Source organism: Felis catus, chromosome A1 (assembly GCF_018350175.1).
Source record: "Felis catus isolate Fca126 chromosome A1, F.catus_Fca126_mat1.0, whole genome shotgun sequence".
Taxonomy (NCBI): Eukaryota; Metazoa; Chordata; class Mammalia; order Carnivora; family Felidae; genus Felis; species Felis catus.
In genome coordinates this window covers 134022537-134038912 of record NC_058368.1, presented here as the reverse complement: position 1 = coordinate 134038912, position 16376 = coordinate 134022537, and the positions used below count along the sequence as shown (strand labels likewise).

Here is a 16376-nt window from a genome sequence, read left to right as displayed (position 1 = left end):
TATATAAGTCAGACATTTCTGTGTGCCCAGAACTGCATGAAAAAAAAGTACCCAAGCCTGTTACTTGTTCCAAAATCAGGACGAAGTTACCTTACCTGCCAAATTACTAACTCTGCCATCCTCTTATATTAATTCTCAATGACACAAAGACCATCAAAACACTTAACTATGTAATTTTCCATTTTGTAGAGGCAGATTTATTTTGACTCTGAAGAATTCAGGCAATGTTTTGATCATGAAAAACATAATTCAATCTACAAACCAGGTATAAGGCATACAAGTTTTAAATTCTTAAGATTCATTAAAAAAATAAATAAATAAAGCCCCAAGTAACAGAAAAGAATAGGGAGAAATGCGGACTGAAGCGATTAAGAAAAGACTTATAAAAGAACAGCTAGAATAAATCATAAGAATAATAACAAAAAAGCCTCTTCAGGTTACAAACTAGAAGGGGACAAGCAGCTGGTGTGACTGATTGCCCGTGAGTCTAACTAAGCCTTCTTGGCCTCATTTCTAAGAGCCCCATTCACACCACTTCACAAATCCCCCATTCACACAATCTCACTGTCCTGGGGGAGCAAACTGGGGAGCAGGACTATGGACAGAGAGCATACCAAACAAGATCATAGGGACTGCCAGGTGTAAGATACAAGGCAGAAAAGTTCATCTATCCTGGGCTCCCAACCTAATGTTATCCTCATTTGAATTTCCTTCACCCCCATAATGTTTCTTAACAGGGGTGTTCAAGCCAGTGTGGGGGAAAGCAGAAGTGAAGAGTTTGTGTGGGGTGCACTTGCAGTTGAAAGGAAGCTACTGTGCACACAAGGATGAGACACCATGGAGCACTCCCCAAGGAGCCACACCAAGGATGCTTCCCCAACAACTGCAAACGTCACTGTGTCTGTCTTGTTTACACCACTGGGTAGCCAAGTTGAGAGGAAAAGAGTCACTTCAATCATACTTCAATTTTAGCTGGGAAACTTTCTAAAGAAAACTGAAAGCTCATTCACAGCATGGAGAGCAGTGACTTTGGCTTGACAGGGTGGAAAGAGTCAAGGTTCAGGCATCTGAAGACTTCTACCTGAATCTGCCACAATTTTCTTGTTCAACCTTAGGTTACTTAACCTTCCTGAGTTTCAGTTTCTTCATAAATATGGCATATATATATGCCAGCCCCAAACTGGCAGCCTGCAGAGCAAAGCTGGCCCAAAGACATTTTGGGGGGGGGGGGGTAATTGTATATGTGTGTTTAAGGAGCCACAATTAACTTTTTTTTCAGTTTTTATTTCAATTCCAGTTAGTTAACATACAGTGTTTCAGATATACAATGTAGTGATCCATCACTTACATACCACACCGGGAGCTCATCACAACAAGCGCACTCCTAATCACCTATTTCACCCATCCCTCCCCCCGCTACCCACCTCCTCTCATAACCATCAGTTTACTCTCTATGGTTAGGAGTCTGTTTCTTGGTTTGCCTCACTCTTTTATTCCCCTACGATCATTTTTTTAATTTCTTAAATTCCACCTATGAGTAAAATCATTTGGTATTTGTCTTTCTCTAACTTATTTTGCTTAGAATAATACTCTCTAGCTCCATCCACACCATTATGAATGGCAAGATTTCATTCTTTTTGCTGGCCAAGTAATATTCCATTGTATATACATACCACATCTTCTTTATGCATTCCTTAGTCAATGAACATCTGGATTCTTTCCATAATTTGGCTATTGTTGGCAACGCTATCAACACCAGGGTGCATGGATACCTTTGAATTTGTATTTTTGTATCCTTTAGGTAAATACCTAGTAGTGCATTGCTGGATCATTCTTTTTTTAACTTTAGGAGGAACCTCCATATGGCTTCCTAGGCTGTCTGTGGTGATCAAGACATAATTGTACTGCCATAAAAATAGGCACACAGATCAATAGAAAAGAATAGAAAACCCAGAAATGAACTCTCAGTTTATCTTGAAAACCTGTAATGGTAACACTGGGCCTGCATTCCTCCATGGTCACATAACTGCTGGAGATGATTGTTTACACAGGGGCTATACAGCTCAATGGCTTCATAATCCAACCATGTTGATTCTCAGGAGTTAACTGCCTGACAACATAAACATTTCAACCTGCCAAATGTGTTAGCAATCACAAAGGTATTCACTCAAACCACCATATTTTCTTCCCTCTACCACATCACATGTTCTTTTGGTACCCTAGTCGAGTAGTGAAGTTAAACATCCCATTTGGGCTAATTCTACTCATCGATGACACATCAATAGATTATATTTGAAATTGAAAGGTTAGTCAATCAATTACATGAAGTCAAGCAATGGGGGAGGGAGGTCAAGGAGACACAGAAAGACAGACAGACAGGGGTGCTTGGGTGGCTCAGTTGGTTAGGCATCCCACTTCGACTCAGGTCATGATCTCGCTATTTGTGGTTTCAAGCCCCACGTGGGGCTCTGTGATGACGGCTCAGAGCCTGGAGCCTGCTTCAGATTCTGTTGTCTCCCTCTCTCTCTGTCCTTCCTCAGCTCACACTCTCTCTCTCATAAATAAAATTTTTTTTTTTAATTTTTAAAGGAGACACAGACAAACACATACACATATAGGCTAAGTAAGCCCATGGCAAGGTATGTCTAAGGTATGTCTATGTTGAATGAAGGAGAAGCAGTCTTCCTTGAAGAAAAGCCCCACAAGCCTATTACAAATATATACAATAAACATTGCTTCCCTCCTTCCCGAAAGTGACCTGTGGCTGTTTACCAGGGCAACTGTATGGAAGATAGGGAAATACAGAAATGTCTTGACCTTACACTGCTACCAAGAAATCATAAATGTCATTTGCTACTGTTCTCTCATTAGAGAAAAGTACAGAGAATAGGTGACAAATGAAATTCTGGTCCATATGCATCTCACAGTAGAATCATTAGTTATTTCTCTACTAACTGAGTTTATAATTGGAATAGATAAACTTAGAAGATGGAAACTTTCACACCTGTTCCCCGAGTTCTGAAGTTAGAGCTTTTATAATGGGCCAGGTGGGAGGTCATTGTGACACATATAGTTCCAACAGCTTTGGGTGATAGGTACATGCAAAGCAAAATCAGATAACAACCATTTTCTTCCTGGGCATCATTTGAGGTGAGGCTGAAAGTCCTAAAGACAGAGTATGTCCTCTGAGTGTGATCTGAGGCATGTTCCGCAGGTTTCTGGCCCCCTAAGTATGTCTTCCACCCACTAGTCTATCTTTGCAAAGGAGACGGGAGACAATTTAACAGGCAACGAGTTATACTCTCCAAACCACCCAACAGCATTTTCTTAGCCTCAACTAGACACTCTCACTCACAAGACGATCACAGGCCACAAGTGGTGTACCCAGAAGGATGTGAGGCAGGACCACAGGTCAAGTAGCAGGACAGCATCAGTGGTTTCCTTCACTGAAAGCCCATATATCAGCCCGCACCGCCATTCACCACCGACTTCTCCCCAGGGACAGCTCAGGCACAAGGGATGAGATCCACAGTGGGCAAGTATGGGAGCTAACCTGACTTAAATTCCTCACTCCTCAAAGGGGCCATTATCTCCTGTAACAAGTCCCAGGCATAGCTTCCAACTTCCCTGCAGGGTGCCCATCACAAATGTCACCACACTTAGGAAAGCCTAAAGCATGGTGTCCTTAGCAGAAATTTGTGGTTCTTTATAATTCCACCCACTCCAGATACAGCTCCCCAGTCCAGTCAGGGATCTTTTTTATCCTCAGCAATATGGTATAGTTTGCATTCCCAAAGAGGTTGCTGAAGTAATAGAGCTATACAGTTAAACGAAGATCAGTTCTCAGGCAGAATAAAAAGGCTTGTTTACCCTTTTTACCCATCCATCCTTATATGAAAGAGTTTACAGATTCTGCTCTTCTTCAGGAAGGAGTTACCCTAACTACTGAGGTAATCCAATGTCTCTGGGGAAGTTGCATGGAAAGACACAGATGGAGGGAGAGCTTTATCTCTTCCACTTGCTTTTCTGCAACAAGTTCTACTTGAAGTATGAGACCAATGTGTGGTTTGTATTGACTGGTTATTTGTTTGTTTGTTTGTTTGTTTGTTTCAAATAGGGAGGCTACTGTAGCAAAATCCAGCCAAATCTGAGGGCTCCATCCGAGAGCCAGAGACGGAGGTGCTCGGGACTATTACAGCAGGACGTACATCCTACCCGCTCTCCACTCTGCCCTTCAGATTACAGGGCAGGGCAGTCTTGTCCAGGGTCCAGGAAGTCACCGCTGGAGCCTCCTGGGAGGCTCACCCTGGGTGCATAATCAGGAGCAGATCTCCTTAACCTCTGGGATCCCCACAGGCTCCCAGGTGGACCTGCATGCCTATGACACGGGACCTGGGGCAGCAAGGACCTCTCACCTACAACTGCTCCTTTCTCGGGCCCTGGAGCCCAAAGGCCCCTTCAACTCTCTGCTCCCTTTTGTAGTGCACCCTAGTTCCCTGTCCCAGATTTGGTCACTTGGCTCCATTCCATGTCCCCGGGGATGGGCCCGGAGAGAGTTTCAGGTCCATATGGATGAAGGGCAGAATGAAGGTCAAGCATTTATTTACACAGCAGTCAAATCATTTTCTTAATGAGAGTAAATGCCTCCATAAAAATCTCCTGCTCCATTTTGCTAAAAGTGTTTCTGACTTTTTTCATCCCCCTTTGAGTTACTTTAAGAACTGGTCCTCTTCTATCCTCTTAGCCTGATAGGTGCCATACCCCAGGGGCTGGGGGAGAGGCAAAGAACCCATTCTGCACATAAATGCTTCCGATTTTAGAGAAGCCTGCTTGGTTTGTTCCAAGAAACTGAATGTCCATAGAAAAAAGTTCTTCCTGAAGATCTCACCTTCTCCCAAGGGTGTGTAAGCGGGCGCACTCTTCATGGAGACCCGTGTTTTCATCTTCAGGTCTCTGCTCGGTCCTCCTTGTGGCCAAAATCTCCCTTTGCAGCTTATGGAGTGGCACCTGCCCAGGAGAGAAAACTTGGTTCTTGTCTCCTGCAGCAAGTCAATACGTGTCTTTAATGATTCTAGTGTTGCTTTGGCCAAACGTCCAGAGAGCCAAGAACAGGCTCTGGGGGGAGAAGGGGGGAGAAGGGGGGAGATGGCATCTATGGGCCAAGGCGAGTTGTGCCGTGATTCCTTAATGACTTTGTTTAGGAGGAGATGAAATATAGGGCAAAGTCCGAGAAGACAGAGTGGGGAGCTGGGGAAAGAGAACAGATGTTGTAGAAGATACTCTTTCATGTTTCCTGTGCACCAGAAATCTGCAGATGTATGTTGGCAGGGCTACAGTCAGAGAGCAGAGGGAGGCTGGAGTTTACACATCTGGAAGTCATTTGGCAGGGGCAGAGTTCAAACGCTTTCTGCTTCAGCTGCTCTTAGACATACCTTGCCATGCAGGCCATTGCTGAGTGAGGGGCCGGCCGTTCACAGAGTCCCTCTGGCCCCACTCTGGTGGAAGCCCTACCTAAGCTGGTGGGTTTTCCTCTGTATCAGTTCAGTCACATGGAAAAGCTGAAATAATTATAAAAAGAGAGAAGGGGGCGGGGGAGGGAGGGGAGCAAAGAGGAGAATGCACCACAACTGAGAGAAGCCTGGCTAGAAATCAAGAAACAAAATGTACTTGGACCAAGTCCAGTGCGTGAGTTAACTTGAGAGCAAAGAACACCATTCAGGGGGGGAAGGGGGGGGGACTTCTCTGCAGCACAGTAACACCCAGGGATCATGCTCACACCACATTTACTTTTCTCAGAAATCCCTGTACATTTTGCCTTCACTGATTTTAGGAATGTGGAGGACTCTCTTGATCCTGAGGGAATTACTCCCTTTGGAAGGATTTATGGGGTTTTGTAAAGAGAGAGAGCAGGGTCTCTGAGGGCCCGGTCATCACCCCACTGACCTGTAGCCTCCTGTTGCCACTGTGAGATATGGTCCTCCCTTTCAGAAGGGGGCAAGGTCAGCTCGGGTGTTAGGCTTCCCTCAGAGGAGAAATACATCTACGGAGTGAAACTGTGTCCCAGCTCAAAGTTCCTGCCATGAGCAACGACGCAGACCATATTGCTTACAGCTGCTGGCAGCCTCAGCTTGGGGCTTCACATAGTCGCGTGTGGTGAGGTGAACTTGCGAGGGGTGGTAACGAGTTAAAGGCTCCGGGGCATCCCCAGGTTGCTCAATGCAGTCCAAGACCTCAGAAGGATCAGAGTCCACCTGGGGAGACAACAGAGCACAGGAAAAGATGAGGAACAAAATACAACCAAGTATAATAAATGCCAAGTGTGACATAAAACACGTTCAGACAGATCTCCTCATAATCCTCACCCCCTCAAACCTGCTTAACTTTCTATACCCTCTACCTAGATAGATATCTCTGTCATCCCCACAGGTGCCCATGCCAGAAATGTTCACTCCTCCCCCGTCCATCACCTAACGTGTCCAATTTGGCCACAGGTCCCGTTGATGTTTTATGCTCTTCAGATCTCCTGAACATGTGCACCCCTAAATCCCAGCACCCTTGGCATCTCTACCCGGAACCACTGTAGCTGCCACCACATTGGTATCCCTTCTGGCAATCGTGCCCCTTGAAGCAATTCTCTGAGTTCCTCCTTGAAATATGCATTTGAGTGTGTCATTTCTCTAAAAGGTGCAGTGGTTCTCCACAGCTTTCAGGATAACGCTCAGCCTCTTAAGTGTGAGCTACAAAATCTTCATGCTCTGGTCTTTGTCCAACCTTCCAAACTTCATCCTCAGTGGTATGCTGAGAAATGTATACTGACCAAACCTCCAGACAACACCACGTGTTACTTATAGACACATTTCCTCGAGAACAACAATGAACTTTCTACCAACTTCCTGGTCATACCCTAATCTCTCTCTCACCTGGGTCTCTGCCTATCTTTCTCTCTCTGTCCAGAGACACCCTCTTCCTACCTCCCTAGTCATCCTTCAAGACCTGTCTCCTCCAAGAAGTCAGCTCATAGCAAGTATAGTGGCCATCAAAATGCTGCACTGTAATTGTGCGCTAGGGAGGCCTGCTGCTCTACCCAGGCACTATGGAGAACAGGCATTATGTTTATTTTTGCACCCAGGATGCCTTACACATTTCCTAAAACATAGTAGGTATTGAGTGATCACTGATTCCAAGAATGCAAGCAGTAGTTTTTGATTTACCACCTATACCCTACCCTCTTGTACAAAGATTCAACGATGTGAGTGCTATAGGCTTTCTGCAGGCATCAAGCCCAGGGAACTACACAGAGTAGCCAAGGAATACTTATTGCAGTAGAGTTGCCAGTTTTAACAAATTAAAATAAAGGATGTCCAGTTAAATTTGAATTTTACATAAACGATGAATAATCTTTTTAGAATAAGTATATCCCATGCAATATTTGATAAATGTTTATGGTAAAAAAGTATTTGTTTACCTGAAGTGCACATTTATCTGGGTGTCCTGTATTTTATCTGCAAGCCTATCTTTGAGGAGGCTGCCTCTGAGCAAGAATGTGATGAATGAGTCAGATTTAGAGAGGGCAAAGAGAGAAGGGACTGGTTCTTCTCATTGGAGACTGGTGGGAGGGGCAATGAGCAGCAAGCACAGAGAACGAAAACCTGCAAGGAATTTGCAGATGGGTCTGGCAAGGGGATGATGTCTGTGCTCAGGAAGGGTGAGCAGCTGAACATTCAAAATGACACCGAAATTGAAGTGACCAAAGAGGAGGGCGTTGTAATTATTCAGAAATTTGTTCAGAGTTTGTAAGTCCTGACCTGGCCCAGAGGTGACTGGAAGAAAGGATGTGAAGAATGGACAAGCTCCTACATGGAGGGGGAACAAAAGGGGTATCTAAGGAGTGCTCAAAGATTTAAGACTCAAGAGAAGAAGCCAGAATGGAAGGGGCAAGCAAGGAGGGTGAGCTTCATTTAGACAAAATGACTTTGGTGTGAAAGTAGGATGCCCAAGGAAAAATGCACAGCTGAGTTGGAGATGGGGTGTTAGCACCTGGGCGTGACAATGACTGTGGAGTGTCCCTGTGTACATGACTGTGATGGTTTACAAAGGCTCTATGTTGCTTCCATGACAGAGAAACCTATCCCAGACAGTGGAAGAGTATACTAGCATGCTGCTGTGTTCAAGGACTCCTCATTCCAGAGCTTCTCAAGAGTCCTCCAGGCCATTGGGGAGGCGTCTTGCCCTTTGGCTTCCCGATGGAGTGATTGATAAAGTTCAATGTGAGAACTTTAAGGAGCACTTTTCCAGTAAGTCACCTAAATGTGTTGTTAAGTCCAGTGCAATAGAGCTCAAATCCAGTCCTGAACGGAGCTAAGTACTTATGTACGTGAAACTGGCAGAGGCACTCCCTTTCCACTGTGGAAATAATAGGTATGAGAGTGCTTTAAAAATTACAATGCACTAGAGAAAAACATTGCTATTAACACAATATGAATACCTACAAGAGAACTGAAAATAAATTCCTGGATATTTAAAATTACGTCTGCGTATTGCCAGTCATCTGGATATTTCAAGACCATCAAATTCAACCCTTTCCCTGACACTTCCTATGCCCCCCTCATCTTTCTTTTAAATACCACTTATCACCACCCATTATACTCTATAAGTAATACCCTATTTTGTGTTTTCCCTGACTACCCACAAGAATGTATGAGCTTGGAGGGCAAGAATTGATATCTCTTTTGTTCGTGGCTATACCTCTCATGCCCCAAACAATGCTTATTTCTGATAGAGCGAATTAGCTTTGGTTTTCAAAGGAATGGCTGAGCTTGCATACATATGGCTTGGTAGCTAGGAAATGTCCTGAAAACACAAACACGGAAAAAATCTCTGAATCACAGCATCCGCTATCCTATAGCTGGGCATTTAGCTGTCACGCAGGCCTGTTAGGAGACAGCATCCATGTGAACCACTTGATTGTCCTCACAATAAGACAACTGTAGGCCATTGCCTAAGTCCTTCCTGGTGGAGGATACTATAGGCATGCCAGGTGACCCATGAGAGTTAATTTCCCTCCTTGCTAAGCCAGGCTCTTTGATATTTCCTCTCATACCCCAAGAGGCCTCAGAGCCTCACCGCACCCCCCCCACCCCCCCCCACCCCGCTGAGGACTGACTCAACAAAGACACCATGTGGACCATGCTTTTCTCATCCTCCTGGGATACTGTGTTTGTTTCAAATGCCAGGGAAGAGCCATATTTGAATTCAGATTCCAGAGCTCAGCATGTCTATTTGAGCCTATGGTTCTTTTCGCACTGTTCATTCCCCTGTTTCTGTAGCAATCCTAACTGCCTCAGAGTGTGGACTGGACACCGCCTTGCACATGGTGTTCTGCAGAGCAAATGGAAGAGAAAGGATTCCTGCGCAGCTTCCCAGCATGAACTGGCAACCCTGATGTAGACAAACACAAAAAATACACTGCAGCTGAAGCTCAGATGAGCCTTGAAAGACATCCAGCTGCACTCTTCAACCCAGCTGGTATGCGTCCTGGTTAAATAACGGAACAGACTGGCAAGTCTTGGAGAACCCAGTGCTGAAGTCCAAAAAGCTGTCATGTCTGAGTGTGCTTGCCCTCCCTGGGAAGCAGGAGGCTGGGGGGAGAAAGGATTCAGTAGCAGCATGTTAGAAAAGATGGAGGGGTCCTAACTAAGACGGACCCTACTAAGGAGCTAACTCTTCCTTCGAGTCTAGTTTCAAAGAGATGGATGGAAATTAACAGTGACAGGTGGGCCACAAGGCCCACAGGGGGCAAGCCAGGGAACCTGAGGAAGTCATGAGTGGTAGCACCTGAACTCCCCACAGGTCATCGTGATAGGTAACCTCCTGCCCCTCTCAACACTTCCTCTTTTGACCACTCTGTCTCCTCTCTCCGGTATGTCTGTCACCCGACCACCCACAAAGAGGACAGAGAAGAGGCTCTCCTGCTGTCTCTTTCTAACTCAGGGGACTGCCTCCTGCAAGTCCTCCCCTTCCACTGTAAGGCCATCCAGCTTCACAGAGCCTATCAACCCTTTCTCTTTTCCATTCTTGTCCTCAGTTGATTCATTACAGTATTCCTTCGGCCTCCTAATTACTGCCAGACATGAAGCTGATGGGTTGGGCTTTACAGACACTATTACTGCCAGATCCCCTTCCCTTCATTGTCTGGAAGCCTGTCTCTATTCAAGCCCTAATCCTTTTTGCCATTTTTGACCTAGTTTCCATTATTTTATATTTTCCTGTATTAAGTTAAATAAGCCACTTGTCAACCTGCATATATCTTATTGGATCCAGTTCTTCTTTTGTGACTCAAATGAATGCCTGGTGGGAAAAAAAAAAAATTCTACCAGCCAGTTATAGAGATTTATCCACTTTCTTAACTTACAGCATATAGGACTAGATGGAAACCCCATTTAAACATTCTGGTGATGTTCCTTAACAAGGCAAAGCAGTGCTGTAACTCATTACCCACCTACTCCCTGCTGCCTTCAGACCGACCAGTGTGTTTAAATATATCAAAACTATGAAATGTGTGTAGATAAAGCTCTCAAGCTCTCCTTACAACTGTTAAATCTATCCATTCCTGAATGAAGAAGTGCTAACAGTTGATGAATGTGTTTCACAGATAAGGAGGAAGAAGGAGTAATTGAACAAGAGGAGAAAAGAAGAATGAGGAATGAAGAATTTAACAATTAGGCACTCATCTAAAAGGCATAACTCTTCCTTCCTCCTTATCTTAAGCCTTATCTGAAGCCCCAGGTAAGCCCCAGACTGACCAAAAGCCTAAGAAGCACTGCTTTGGGAAATATTATTTCTTGAAACATACATGGCATGACCATAGGTTTGAACAAGGACATGTGATAGATAACCCATGGACTGGTTCCCCGCCCCTTTCTGGACATGTTTCACAAGGAAGCAAATGTACCGTGTTTGTACCACAAAATCTTTGCACCAAACCAAACTTTTCAAGGCTCTCACTATTGGAGCACCTAAGTGGATCAGTCAGTTAAGCATCTGACTCTTGATTTCAGCTCAGGTCATCCTCACAGTTCCTGAGGTAGAGTCCCAAATTGGCCTCCTGCTGACAGCATGGAGCCTGCTTAGGATTCTCTCCCTCTCTCTCTCTCTCTGTGCCTCTCCTCCATGCTCTCTCTCTCCCTCTCTCTCAAAATAAACAAACTTTAAAAAATGTCCATCAACTAATGAATGGATAAAGAAGATATGTGTGTATATATATATATATATGTACGTATATATATATACATATATATATATATATATATATACGTACATATATACAACAGAATACTACTCGGCAATGACAAAGAATGAAATCTTGTCATTTGTAACAACATGAATGGAACTGGAGGGTATTATGCTAAGTGAAATAAGTCAGTCAGAAAAAGACAGATATCATATGTTTTCACTCATATGTGGAATTTGAGACACTTAAAAGAAGACCATGGGGAAAAGGAATGAAAAATAAGCTCCAAACAGAGAGGGAGGCAAACCATAAGAGACTCTTAAATACAGAGAACAAACTGAGGGTTGATAGGGGTGGGGAGTTGGGGGAACGGGAAAATGGGAGATGGGTGTTGAGGAGGCCACTTGTTGGGATGAGCACAGGGTGTTGTATGTAAGTGATGAATCATGGGAATCTACATCTGAAGCCAAGACTACACTGTATACACTGTTAGCTAACTTGACAATAAATTATTAATGTATATATAATATATATAATATATAAAATAAAATAAAGGCCCTCACTATTGCTTTATTTTTTTTAATCCTTATTTATTTTGGGGAGACAGAAAGAGTGCAAGTGGGGGGAGGGGGGCGGGCAGGCAGAGAGAGATGGAGACACAGAATCTGAAGCAGGCTCCAGGCTCCAAGCTGCCAGCACAGAGCCCAACGTGGGGCTTGAACCCACGAAGTGCGGGATCATGATCTGGGCTGAAGTCAGATACCTAACCGACTGAGCCACCGAGACGCCCCATTATTGCTTTAGTACAGTCTATCTTGCTTATCCATTATTTAGGGAAACACACAGGGGTGTTTTCAGCTACCATTCTTTGTCTATTTTTTTTTCCAAAATGAAGTAATCTGACAACTTACAAACTGAAACTGTAGAGCAGTGGGATTCTCAAGGACTGCACCCAGAAACAGTCACGTCCAGGGGGTTTTATAATCCGGGCGAGAAGTGGTAACTGCCTTGTCCTGGCTGGTGGAACTTGCATTGCACAATGTAGAGATAACATTTGGGACAAGTGAGAAATAAGCGAATAGATAGGTTTTGACCATCTAAGAAGATGAGCTGATGCTTACCCAATCCTCTTTGAATTATAGAGCCAATACATTCTATTTTAAAAGAATATTTTCAAATTATTGAGAAAATAGTAATAGTAAAAAGTAAAAATAAATAATTAACAGGACTAGCCATGACAAAAATATGCTATGTGCTTTTCATGCATTATTTTAACACAACCATCTATGAGGTAGGTATTAGTATGAGGTGCATTTTATAGCTAACCAGTATCAAAGCACACTAGACAGATGTGCACAGGTCCATCTGAACATCTGAGCCCACGTTCTTAGCTACAATGTTTTAAAATACATTCACAATAGAAACATTTTAAATTAGATATGTAAAAAGGATAGCAAAACAAATTACAATCACATTCACTCGGAGACAACTTGACAAAACCTCTTCTATACACATTAATACACATACACCCACAGTTTAACAAAAAAGGGGGCAGAGATCATGCTTAACATATTGTTGTATAAGCTTTGTATTTTCATTTGAAATGCTTTGTGGAGGTCTTTCCCATCTATACATGTCTACCACATTATATTTAATTACTGTTTTCCATTGTTATCCCTACACCATAATGTACAATCAATCCTCCTTTGGGACACTTTGGTTCTTACACAGAGTGCTGAGATAAATATCCTAATAGCTGACTTCTTACACATATTTTCACATCCTTAAGATAAATTACTAGAAACAAGGCATAGATTTTCCACGTATTACTAAATTGCCTTGACAAGTATGAATTTTCATTCCCATCAGCAACGTATTAAAGAGTGTCCTTTACCCCACACCAGCACTGGGTGTTAGCATTTGATCATCTCTGCCAATTTTATTTTATTTTTTTTTTAATTTTTTTTCAAGGTTTTTTTATTTATTTTTGGGACAGAGAGAGACAGAGCATGAACGGGGGAGGGGCAGAGAGAGAGGGAGACACAGAATCGGAAACAGGCTCCAGGCTCCGAGCCATCAGCCCAGAGCCTGATGCGGCGCTCGAACTCACGGACCGCAAGATCGTGACCTGGCTGAAGTCGGACGCTTAACCGACTGCACCACCCAGGCGCCCCTCATCTCTGCCAATTTTAAAGGGGAAATAATTATATCTCACTGATCTTTTATTTGTTCTTCCTTAGTTAGCACCAAGGCAGGGCATTTTTCATATGTTTTGGTATTTTCATTAGTGCTTTTGTAAAATCTCTACTCCTGTCCATAGCTGATTTTCTTTCAGGGCTCATTATATAGTAATCACTTGCCAAAATAATGTATTAAATATATTTCTCCCAATTCTTTCATTTTTTTAATTTTTAAAATTTTTTCCTTTTTTTTAATTTTTAAAAATGTCACCGTCATTATCCATAAAAAGAATCTCTCTCTAAGGTTTTAAAAATATCTAAGTTTTCTTCTTGTACATCAAAGTATTTTTTACATTTCAATATTTCATTTATCTAGCACTCATTGGTGTAATATGTACTTTATTTCTTATAATTTGTTAAATCAAATGTCCAAACACCATTTACAAAGCATTCTGTAAATTCATAACTCATTTTTTAGATTACTTATCGATTTTATACCCAAACTGTATATTCACTTATGGTCATTTCTAGCATCGTTGCTCTACTCCACAGATTTTCTTCCTGATTCCTCTGCTACTATTATCTCTTTTAATTATGACAGCTTTATAAGCCATATTAATGTCTCAGGAGGCAATTTTCCCATCATTATTACCACTGTTTATTCTTTCAAATGCATTTCATAATTATTTTATCAGTTCCCCCTCCAAAAAAAATGGCATTATTATTAGAATTGTGTTAAATTATTAGAATCATTTGGAAAAAAACTGATAGCCTTACAATTTGAGTAAACTGTTCCTTCTAGGAACAAGCAAGTCATGTCTATTCAAGTTTTATTTTTCTCAATAATGCATTCACTTTCTTCATATATATTATCATGTGTGCTATTTTGTGAATAAAATGATCTTCTCTCTGTTACATTTTACAACTATTATGATATTTAGACATAAACATGGAATCCAAGTTGCCCTCATTCTATCAAGGGTAAAACTGATATGCAAAGGCACCCATTTCATATGCAATACAACATGGTATATTAGAGGCAGCAGCTCGTCCCGTTGACTGTCTCCAGGACAGTCCCTTTAATCGATTCCTTGAATTTCAAAAATGAACAAATCGTATCACTCCCCCACTTAATACTCTGAGGGGACTCTTAAATCCAAATGTCTTCTCTGATCAACGAGGCTGTACATGATCCTGGCCCCAAGTGCCTTCCCAACCACACCTCCTACCTGCTCTCCCTTCCCGGTGTCTCCACCACCCTTGCTTTCAGTCAGCAACCCCCACCATCCCTCAGCCTAGGAGCTCTTGCTCCAGACGGCTGCTCCTCTGGCCATCCAAAGCTCAACTCAAGTGTCACCTGCTCAACAACACTGTCCCTGATCATCCATTGTTGTCTTATATCTTCCTGCTTTATTTTTATAAAAACACTGATCATGAAATTTTAATTTATGTACTATGTATGATCTCTCAACCTGCCTCCACCATCTCTACCTTGAAGGCAAAGTCTCAGAATAGTCATCATTTCTGTTTTGAACACTACTGGACTGCCAGAGACTAGGTAAGTACCTGGTACACAACAGAGGCTCAGTAAAAATCTGTGCAATGAATGAATATGTGGACAAACTCACATTTTTCTGACTCATGGTGAGCCCTGCTGGGTGGAAGCAACATGCATTGTGCAACCAGGCAGACCTGTGTTTGTATCTCAGTCATAGTTAGCTGAGGTCCTGAGAAAAATACTCAAAATCTTGGAATATTGCTTTTTTAAGTCATAAAATGGGGTGATTTGGAACTGCATCATAGGATTAATTTGAGAATTTAATGAGAAAACGTGTGTAAACACTAGTATAATTCTTAGCACATAATAGGTATTCAAGATAAGGTTGTTCTTTGCCCATTCCTCAACTTTTACTCACCAACCAGCATGTTTACCTAGGTTGCACCAGGGAAACTAGGGAATTGAGTGCCCAGAGAGTCTCAGTATTAGGTTAAATGAGACTTTCAAAGTAGGTACAAAACAGGAAGCACCACCATCTGAGATAGGTCTTTGTTTCAATCTGCTTTCTGAAATTCAGAAGGATTAGACAAGACGTTTTAGCAAATTATTCCCTACCCTAAATTGCAACATAAAATGAAAGACAAGGACAGTCAAACAAGTCAACAACAAACTTCATTTTGCTACAAATCAACACAGTTAGGGTCTTTAATCTTAATGCCACATTAGGGGAAAATACTCACTGCTCAGATGTCATAGGGCACACTGGGAGTATAAAAGGGGGCAATAAACATACTCCCCAGAGGAGGATCCAGAATTCAAATAAATCGATGATTATGGTTTCCTAGAGCAACTTTACTGAGTTTCCATGAGCCACCAACATTAGGGGAGTACATAAATTATATAAGGCCATAAAGTCTGACACAGTAAAAGTGGTTTCATTCTGAAAAGCAAAATGAATTATTTGACCTTGACTATCAAAACACCACCACTGATTTTTTTTTTTTATACTTTCCTTTGGAGTTTACAATTGAGAAGCCAATTCACTTTGTTTCCTCTTTTGTTTATACTTTTGGGGTTAAAGCCCATGGATACAAGTTTCCTAAATTTTAGGAAGGGCAGGCTTGTCATTGAGAAGGCCAACAATCCCTGTCGGTGGTACCCTTCCAACCGTGAGTAGCCCTTCTTAGGCTCAGGACTCACTCCACTTGAAATACTACCTGGAAAGCAGTGGGCACAAAATGACATCACATCCTATTATGAAGAGGTTATATGAGCCCTTTTTTTTTTTTAAACAAACATGGAACATATGCTTTCCCAAGAGGTACTAGAGAAGAACCAGCCAGCACCAGGTAGGAGGAGTAGCAACCAAGCATGGCAATTGAGAGTGCAGATTCCAGAATATACTGCTGGGTTTGAATCCCTGTTCCGCATCTTACTAGTTATGTGACCTTGGGCAAGTTACTTTCTT

General features: G+C 42.5%; 1 long non-coding RNA gene across 6 annotated transcripts in view; it reads right to left on the bottom strand.

Annotated features, from left to right (window-relative positions):
- LOC111561368 overlaps nucleotides 1–16376 on the bottom strand; it is a 336303-nt gene that overhangs the window by 309074 nt on the left and 10853 nt on the right. For 5 of the 6 annotated variants that reach the window (XR_006600596.1, XR_006600598.1, XR_006600594.1 and 2 more), the window contains exons 2-3: nucleotides 5944–6251; nucleotides 4889–5007 (exon numbers count right to left, since the gene is read on the bottom strand). This is a non-coding gene — a long non-coding RNA (uncharacterized LOC111561368). The remainder of the gene's footprint in view (nucleotides 1–4888; nucleotides 5008–5943; nucleotides 6252–16376) is intronic. The other variant, XR_002743899.2, reaches the window with a different exon arrangement.